We start from the raw sequence: 10,790 nt of genomic DNA on the forward strand, positions 1-10,790 counted from the left end.
TAAACAATGTAGTTAGGGCAATTCCCATAATTAACATTTCAACCCTTAGGTCCCATTTTCATCAATGATTCAACAATCATTCCATTCTTTTCATGCCAAACATGCATCTAGGTTTATTATGGATAAAACCCCAACTTTTGTAAAATTACACAAAAGTCCCAAACTTTCACAAAATTACCAAACCAAGCCCAACATCTCAAAATACCAAAATTTAAAGACAAAACCCATAGAGAGGAGTAGGATATCCCTACCTCAAACTCGGAGTCCCAAAGGAGAAGACGACAAAACCCAACGTGCTCCAAAACCCGAGATTTTCAGATTAAAATGAAGCCCTCGACGATCAACAACTTTTTTGTAAAGGCCAAAGGTGAGTAAATCACTCCTACTAGATCAAAACCTAGAGAGAAGGTAGAGTCTAGAGTGAGAGGCTCAACAATGGTGATTTTGGAAAAGTAAGAGAGAGAAGAGAAAGTGAAAAAGTGATTTGAAAAGTCACAATTTCGGGACTTTAACCCAGGTCTCCGCTCGAGCGTAAAACACCCCGCTCGAGCGGCCAACCTCCCGCTCGAGCGCAGAATGCACTCGCCCAGCACTTTTGCAGAACCAGGACTCCGCTCGAGCTCCCAACCATACGCTCGAGCGGCACTCAGACAACCCCGCTCGAGCGGCCAATACCACGCTCGAGCGTACAACGCTGCACAGGAAAATACTGAATGGGTGTAATCTCCGCTCGAGCGCCAACACCTCCGCTCGAGCGTACAGGCCAAAAATCTGGGCAACTAGTTTTGGTTTCTAAACTCAACCAACCTGAAACAAATCCGCCCAACACATCCTATAACTCAAATACGAAGTAAAAGGATGTAAACAAAATAATAAACAACTACCAACATCCACGGACACATGTCCGGATCACGGTATAACAAGGGTAAACCCGGGATCGCTATAACCTCCCCCCCTTAAAGAATTTCGCCCCCGAATTTCGCCCCCCTTAAAGAATTTCGCCCCCGAATTTTTTTTATTATTTAAGAAAAGACTTGCAAAAAAATTAGAGAGGATGATTTAATAAGAACTTTTCTCACAATGATAATTCATAATTTTTTAATATTCATAACATCATAGTTTATTTATAGCACAATCACAATAGCTCATAATTAAAAATAAAAATAAAAATTAATGATTTTTTCTATCATAGTATAACCACAATAATTAATAATTAATAATTAACACCACAAAAATTTAATTTTATTATTATTATTATTATAAACAATGATGTATATCACAGCCTTTAATATAGCTAAAGGGGGCAAGTCTATAAATTGGGAAGTTTTTGGTACTTTAGAGGTAATACACAAATATGTTTTTTCTCATGGGGAGGGGGGCCATGGCGCTTGACAGTCTCTTGGGAGTTCCGTCTCTAATTGGTATTAATATAGCTAGCCTAAAGTATGGGTGAGAATGTGATGTTTATTAATTGCTTGTGTGTAACGCCCCAAAATATTCCAACATAAATTAGATACATTAACCAACATCCACTAAATAAGAATAGTGATTCTCCAACCTTTACATCATTAATCAACAAGGTTTATACAAAAGTTCCACATGCGAATTATGTATTCAATGATATAGATATACATGAATCTATAGCATGTAGAACACCATTTGCCAAAATAAATTAAAATGCCCTTGAGGGCTTACACATTCCAAGGCTTACGCCTGGTTACACAAAAATGATTTTACGAACCCATACATTTAAAGCCCTTGGCTAGCAAATAATTCTCAACAAAAGTAGAGTCATTTACTCTTCACAAAATATATCCAGGCCCTTAACTCGGCGGGATCACCACATCTTTTCCTACACCAAAATCTCATAGGGGTGAGCATAAAGCCTAGTAAAGAGTCCTTAACAAAGTATATATAGTTATGCAAGATTTCCAATATTAAATGTAAATTCCATGCAATGCCAATTAGAGAGGAATTCATTTACACACTTTTTTAAAAGCCACTATGTTCGACAATAGCTTGAATTTTCAACAATTCCGAAATTTACAATTTTATTTAATGGGGTGGTAAATACGACTCAGGTAATCCCTAAGTTGGTGTCTGTAAGTAGGCTTATCAAGCACTACAAAAAATCCCACTTTACCGGTTGCTAATCGGAAGGGAAGTGGTACCTCCTCTGAGCGTGTTTTCAGTCTTTCATCCCAGACACTCAGGCCAACTTAACCAATTACATCTACACCTCATATCTGGACTTACCAACGTATTAACCCCTTAACATTTTCATGATTTCATTTCACCATATTTTATTTTCAATGAAAGTTTCAATTCCTAATCAAATATTCATGATATGCAAGGTTTTAGAGAAGCTAAAGCAACAATTATCTATACTACATCATGTTTCTCCACTTTCAACATACTTCAACAAATGTTCTATAATGATCAAAATATTCGTTTTCTCTTTTCAATGCCATTCCAACAAAAAACCAAAAGTTTGCTACTATGGATCAATATATAACAACATGTCCACAATTCGTGCACTTCCATCATTTTAATCATTTCAAAACTATAGCAAAATTTGAACAATAACTTCCAATCTCAATAATTCTCATATGCCAAGAACCCACCATCAATACATATGCATTGGTAATAACACGGGAAATTCTCCACTTTCTTTACTTATCATGGCACACAACTATGTATATATATACATATATATATATATATATATATATATATATATATATATATATAATGTCAACCATAAATCCTCATCTTCTTTTATTTAAGGAAACCCCCAAATTTTCTAGGTTTTCTTCTTTACAACAACACACACACTCTAAACACTTGATTGGAACCCTAAAGAACACACCATTTTCTTGCCTAAGATCATACCAACCCTCAAGATGCTATCTTAGAAAGATTTGAGATTTTTAAAACCCGCTTTTGAAAACCTCTACATTTTGAACCACAAAATCAAAATCAAAACCAATATAATAACTTCAAGAAAACCCTTAAAACACCTCAACATTGCAAAACATGTATATATAACTCAAAGAAGTCCATACCTCAAGCTTTGAAGAGAAAAGAAGATGAAACCCTAGAATTTGAAGGTGCCAAAACCCAATCTCCACCGTACGCAATGTAGCTCTAGAGGAGCTCTTCCACTTTGATGAAGGAACTTGGGTTAGAAATGCAATAGATCCTAAGAGATCAAGAATTCTAAGTGTTTCGGTGTATGGAATGTAGAGAGAAGGGAGAGGAGATGATTTTTAGAGAGAGAGATGAGCTAAAAGTGATACACACACAACCAAATAGAGAAAAAAAAATAGAGATTCGGACTGCCAGTGTCCCGCACGTGCAGAACCTGCTTCCTATACGTGCGGCCATCTCCTTTCCCGCACTTGCTGTTTCTTGTGCTTTTATTGCAGTGAGTGCCCAGATCCTCCCCTGCATTCTGCACGTGCGCCCCAAGGCCCCCGTACGTGCGGCTCAGCCATCCAGCCTAGACAATTTTCTAGCTCCAATTCAAACCCTCCGGATTTAACTTCGCACCTTCCGAAATACAAGGAACTTGACACGGAAACCAAATAAAAGTAAAGACTTGAGAATAAGCCTCCAAAAGCAACAAACTTGACGAAGACAATAAGTGAAAAGACGTGTACCAAAACCAGCCATCACATTGTGGGTTTGATGGTTAGTGGATGGTAATTGGTATTATTAATTTGCTTATGGGTCTAATTGTGAGTAGATGATAGTTGATATTAGGGTAAATTACAAATACATCCTCTGGGCTTTTATTAAAATATGAATCGCTTTCTGTGATTTTGAAAATTACATTTCACCCCCTAAGGTTTCTAATTTCATAACAAATTGTCCCTTTTATTAATAAATCATTAAGTCAATTAATTATTTTTAATAATGTTCAAAATATGTTTCAATTAATAATTTAGGTAATTTTATTATTGTATAGGAGAACAATTATGAATTTTATTTTTTCAGTTAATTCTATTAAATAAAAAATTCTAATAAGGAGATATTTGTAATTTTTCAAATCACAGGGATTAATTTATATTTTAAGCAAATCTCGGGAGTGTATTTATAATTTACCCTTGATATTAATATACCTAACACAATGTATAGTATAATAATATATATAAATTAGTGATTAGCTTGTCAGAAATCTAAGCAATAGTATATTTATTATACACTATGCTAGGGACAATAATATATATATTTATATATAGTGCTCAAAATGTAAATAAAAGATTGAAAAGGTATGTGCTGATGTATTTACTATACATTCGGTTAAGGGACAATATATAATAATATGTATTATTTACATATATATAGTTCTAGTATTTAAACGAATGAAATATAAATAAAGACCGAAAAAGTTTGTGCAAGTGTAGTTACTATACGTTCGGTTAAGGGGCCATATATAATAATAATATGTATTATATATATGATATTGGTATTTAAATAACTGAAATGTAAATAAAGACAGAAAAAGTCTGTATCAGTGTATTTACTATATATTCGGCTAAGGGACGATATATAATAATGCATATTATTTACATATATATAGTTAGTGAGGTTAGTAATGTTACTGTTAATATGAATAATTCTATATCAACATTGTTATGTGATGAAGTGGTATGATGATGAAACTTATGGAATGATAACAAATATTATTAACATTCAACAATAATATGTGATAAAGTGAAATCAAGATGAGACTCATGAGATGATAATATTATATCAAATTAATAAAGTTGTTAGATTAACTTATAGAGGTTTGGGTTGTGATTGACCTATACTAGGATCTAATTACTCTTTTTCTTTTCCTTTTTTCTTTTTATCTTTATTTCTCGCTCTTGGATCAACTTTACTTTCTTTCTGAAATTTTACTAGGATTTTACTGTCTTGAAAAGTGTTTGGAGTTGCCTACCTCAAAAATGGATTCGCATCTATACTTGCCAATCTGTAAGACGGTGCGGTTGGATACGTACGTGGCCCGCATGCATGCAAACACTACAGATGCGAACACATGAGCCATATCTCTTCAACCGCCTTGGCTTTCCATATCCGTTTGGATTGCTGGCTGGGCTGATGTGCATGCGCTTCAATTCTTTGGCTGCTATGCTGGTCTTGTTTGCTTTACCATTTTTTTGGTTTTCTTATTTTTTTATTTTTTTATATTATTATTTTTTTGGGTAAATTACACTTACACCCCCTAAGGTTTGAGTTTAATACATACCACCTCCTGACGTTTGAAAAATTACACTAACCCGCCTATCATTGTAATTATTTAGATAGAATGAAGACATTGAACTCATGCGCTCTCTCTTTTTTTGCTTTGTTTTACTTTCTCTTTTTCTTTTTCTTTTTTTTTTCTTCCATCCCTTTATTTATTTATTTATTTTTAATGTAATTTCCTCTGTTTTTCTACTAAAAGTTATTACATTTTATATAAGCAGGGGGTTTGTGAAGTAAGACTATTAACCACAAGGGTGAGAATGTAATTTCTAAAACGTCAGGGAGTGGGTAGTAATTGGACCAAACCTCAAAGGGTATCAATGTAATTTACCCCTTTTTTTCTTATTATTATTATTATTATTATTATTATTATATGACTATTTATTTATTATTTTGGTTTCTTTTATTTTATTATTATTTATTATTCCTTTTCTTTCTTTCTTATTTTTATTTTACTTGTTTATTTTCATTGAATTATTTATTATTTACTATTTACAATTTTCTGAAAATTGATAAAAATAAGGTGTGAACACATAATTTGTTATGATGAGTTTTACCATGACTTTAGTACTTGAAATTTTTTTATTTTTAATAATATTGTGTTTCTAAATGAAATCTGTGTCTGTTTTATTAATAAACTCAAAATAGAGTATAATTTATACTACAAATATATTTTAATACTATACACATATTTGTGAAAGTAAAATTTCTATTTTCTAATATTTTTAATAAAACTAGGTGTATGTTGTGTAATTACCTTAAAAAACAAGACAAAATGCGGTATCAAAAGCTACTCCCATTTGTCTTAATAAACCTACGTTGATAAAAACAACTTAAAATGCTAATATATTCTAGACGAAACTTTTATTATATTTTGAAAATTCTCTGTAATACTTTGCAATTTTACTTTAATTTTGTTATTTATTTTAATTTTTTCTAGAATGCCATGAACTTTTATGCTATGGATATGTTTTCTTTTTCTAAAATTCTATTTGAGTATAAAATTTTGAATTATACTTACTGATTGAAAATTCTGTAGATCACTATATCTTTACTGAGAATTTTATGTTTAAGAAATTATATGCAACTTTATTTTAAAAATCATATGTATTTTTTTATTTTTAGTCTCTTAAGTTTGAATTTTGTCATTTTGGTTATCAAAGTTGTCAATTTGAGTCAATTTGATCCTAGTTCTAACATCCATCTACATTAATAATGGGAACTGTACAAATAAAAGACAATTTTAGTCCATAAAGTATGTGTTTCTTGTTATTTTAGACTTTTAAGTTCAATTTTTGTGATTTTAGCTCTCAAAGTCGTCAATTTGGTCCTAACTCTAATCATATTATGGCATATGTCTATTTACATTGAGAATATATCGCGTTATACTGTATCACCATACACAACAATCTAAATTACTTTAATATCATTTAATGACTAATAATTTAAGGGGAATTAATATTAAGTGGTATTTTAAATCAAAATATTTACAAATACATAAAATAGTTTAGAATTTTAATTATTAATATTCATAAAGTTTACCACTATTGTGTAATTTGTTTCTTACATCACTACAAGAAAATACAGCTTTGGCGACCACTTTTGCCGACTAAAAATATTTTGGTTGCCAAAAGTTGTGGAATTGGCGACCAAAAATTATGTTGGTCGGTAAAAGTACAATATTTAGCTACTAAAATTTTTTAGTCGGGGTATATTAATTTTTGGCGACTAAAAAAAAATTTAGTCGCTAAAAATCTCACAATTGGGGACTAAAAAAAATTTAGTCGCTAAATTTTCCACAATTGGCGACTAAAAAAATATGTTAGTCGCCGTATAGATAGTTTTGGCGACTAAAATAATTTAGTCGCTGAATGAAAAAAAAAATTTATTTTTTATCTTTGGCGACCAAAAGTTTGGTCGGCAAAAATTTAATTTCAGCAACTAAAAAATACGTTAGTCGCGGTATAGATAGTTTTGGCGACTAAAATAATTTAGTCGCTGAATGAAAAATAAAAATTTATTTTTTATCTTTGGCGACCAAAAGTTTGGTCGGCAAAAATTTAATTTCAGCGACTAAAAAATATTTTGGTCGCTGTATATATAGTTTTGGCGACTAAAATAATTTAGTCGCTGAAAGGAAAAATAAAAATTTATTTTTGATCTTTGGCGACCAAAAGTTTGGTCGACAAAATTTTAATTTCAGCGACTAAAAAATATGTTAGTCGCCGTATAGATAGTTTTGGCGACTAAAATAATTTAGTCGCTAAATGAAAAAAAAAATTTATTTTTTATCTTTGGCGACCAAAAGTTTGGTCGGCAAAAATTTAATTTCAGCAACTAAAAAATACGTTAGTCGCGGTATAGATAGTTTTGGCGACTAAAATAATTTAGTCGCTGAATGAAAAATAAAAATTTATTTTTTATCTCTGGCGACCAAAAGTTTGGTCGGCAAAATTTTAATTTCAGCGACTAAAAAATATGTTAGTCGCGGTATAGATAGTTTTGGTGACTAAAATAATTTAGTCGCTGAATGAAAAATAAAAAATTATTTTTTATCTTTGGGGACCAAAAGTTTGGTCGGCAAAATTTTAATTTCAGCGACTAAAAAATATGTTAGTCGCGGTATAAATAGTTTTGGCGACTAAAATAATTTAGTCGCTAAATGGAAAATAAAAAGTTATTTTTTTTCTTTGGCGACCAAAAGTTTGGTCGGCAAAATTTTAATTTCAGCGACTAAAAAATATGTTAGTCGCGGTATATATAGTTTTGGCAACTAAAATAATTTAGTCGCTGAATGTAAAATAAAAATTTATTTTTTATCTTTCACCCATCATTCTTTCTCTCTATTTCTGTCTTCTGTCTCTTTTTTTCTCTATGTGTCTCTGTCTTTGTCTCTCTTCTCTTTCTCTCTCTCTCTCTCTCTCTCACTCATCACTCTTCTCTATCTGTCTGTTTGTCTCTCACTCTCTTTCTCTTCGTGTCTCTGTTTTTTTTCTCTGTCTCTCTTCTCTTTCTCTCTCTCACTCATCACTCTTCTCTGTCTGTCTGTCTGTCTGTCTCTCTCTGTGTCTCTCGCTCATCTCTCTTCTCTCTATTTCTCTCATCTCTCTTCTCTCTCTGTCTCTCTTCTCTCTCTCTCTTCTCTTTATCTCTCTCCCTCTCTCGCTCATCTCTCCCTGTCTCTCTCTCATTTATCTCTTTTCGCTCTTTTTTTTCTCTCTCTCTCTCTCTCTTTGTCTGTCTCTTTTCACCAATTTTTTCATTTTCCACTCTCTTTTGTCTTTCTCTCTCTTACTCATCACTCTTATCTGTCTGTCTGTCTGTCTCTCTCTGTGTCTCTCACTTATCTATCTCTTCTCTCATCTTTTTTCTCTCGGTCTCTCTCGCTCACCTCTCTTCTCTCTATCTCTCTCGTTCATCTCTCTTCTCTCTATGTCTCTCTCGCTCATCTCTCTTCTCTCTATCTCTCTCATTGTCTTTCTCGTTTATCTCTCCTCTCTCTTTGTCTCTTTTTCTGTCTCTCACTCTCTATCTCTTTCTCTCTTTGTCTCTCTCTCTCTTTTTCTCTCTGTCATTCATCACTCTTATCTGTCTGTCTTTGTCTCTGTCTCTCGCTCATCTCTCTTCTCTCTATCTCTCTCATCTTTTTTCTTTCTCTATCCCTATCTTCCCCACTCATCTCTCTTCTCTCTATCTCTCTCTCTGTCTCTCTCGCTCATCTTTCTTTTCTCTCTATCTCTCTCTTTTTCTATGTTTTTCTCTCGATCATCTCTTTTCACTCTCTTTCTTTCTGTCTTTGTCTATCTCTCACTCATCTTTTGTTTCTTTCTATCTTTGTCTCTATCTCTTTCTCTCTATGTCCCTCTTTCTCTCTCTATCTCTTTCCCTTTCTGTCTCTTTCTCACTTATCACTCTTCTCTCTCTCTCTTTCTCTCTCTATGTCTGTCTAGTTGTCTCTCACTCTTTTATCTCTCTTTCTCTCTGTGTGTCTGTCCGCTTGTCTGTCTCTCTCCCACATTGTGTTCATCTTGCTCACTCTCTCCCTCCCCTCTTCTCTATTTACCGAGCTCTCCACTACAAGAAAATGCACTTTTAGTGACCATTTTTTCTCTCTTTCTTTCTCTCTCACTCATCACTCTGTCTCTTTCTCTATCTCTCTTCTCTATCTGTCTCTTACTCATCTCTTTCTTACCACCCATCTCCGCTACCACCTTCACCACTACTGCAAATGTCATTCCACTACCACCATTATTACCACTGTTGCCACTCCATCTCTACGACTATCATTACTACCACCATCGCTACCACCACCACCACCACCACTGCTACCACCACCACCATTATTACTACCACCACTACTATTACCTTTCCTCCACCACCGCCACTCCATCTCCTCTACCATTACCACAACTTCACCACTAATCTCCTTCGCCGCCACCACCACCACTACCGCCACCACCACCTCACCTCTTATCTACCACCTTCACCACTACTGCCGCTCTCTCTCATCTACCACAAAAATTAGCTCTTGATTTTTAGTAGCAAAAAAAAAATGGGTCACAAAAAAAATTATTCATCGAACATAAAAAATTAACGAAAAATATTTTTCATTAAAATATTACCTCTATTTCTATCAAATAAAAAAAAATCATTCAAATAAAAATAAAACTAATTTCTCCCTCCCCCGGTTTCACTTACTCACCCGGACGGCCCGCCAAACTTATTTCCCCCTTTTTTCCCTCTGCCTTTTCTTTTCCCCCCCTTTTGTAGAGCCCTTAATTTCACAAGACTATTTCAAAACAGTGTGCAAACCTTATTCTGAGAGAGAGAAGATAGAGGGTTTGAAGAGAGACTGGGGTTGAAGGGGAAGGGTTTCAGTCAGCGGCTTCAGCAGCGGCGAGGCTAGTTCGGCGAGACTGGTTCGGCGGCGAGACGGTACGATTCTTTTGACTCTTCTTTCCACTCTCTCACTCCAGTCGGTTCCTCTATCGACTGGGTTGAATTGGTTCCTCTATATCTCTATGTGACTGTGTATCCTTGGAACAACAATGATGTAGTTTTATAATCCGAACAGATCTTAAACCCTATGGCCATTCGGTTCATCTCTACTATGGCCAAAGACAAACCCATCTTCCCTGCGCTCTCATTCTTTTATTCTTTTATTTTTATTTTTTTGAACAGCCTTGCACTCTCATTCATGGCTCTCTAACTCAATGCAAATGATCTCAGATCCAAAACACTTAAATCCTCTTCTAATCAGTCAAATTGAAGAGCCGACTGGCCATAGGGTTTCAATTTATGAATAATCAAGCTTTGTGGGCTATATTTGGAAGAAACTTTCAATTGATTTTTCACTTAGTACTGGAAGATATTTGGAAGATACTTTCAATTGATTTGTTTGATGTGAAATGCAATGGGGTTAGGAGAATTTGTTCATTCATTAGGCATTTTTGTTCATATTTGGAAGATACTTTCAATTGAATTTGTTCATTCAATTGATTTGTTTGATGTGAAATGCAATGGAAGATACTATA

This window comes from Camellia sinensis, chromosome 13 (genome assembly GCF_055761805.1).
Source record: "Camellia sinensis isolate YWXY chromosome 13, ASM5576180v1, whole genome shotgun sequence".
Taxonomy (NCBI): Eukaryota; Viridiplantae; Streptophyta; class Magnoliopsida; order Ericales; family Theaceae; genus Camellia; species Camellia sinensis.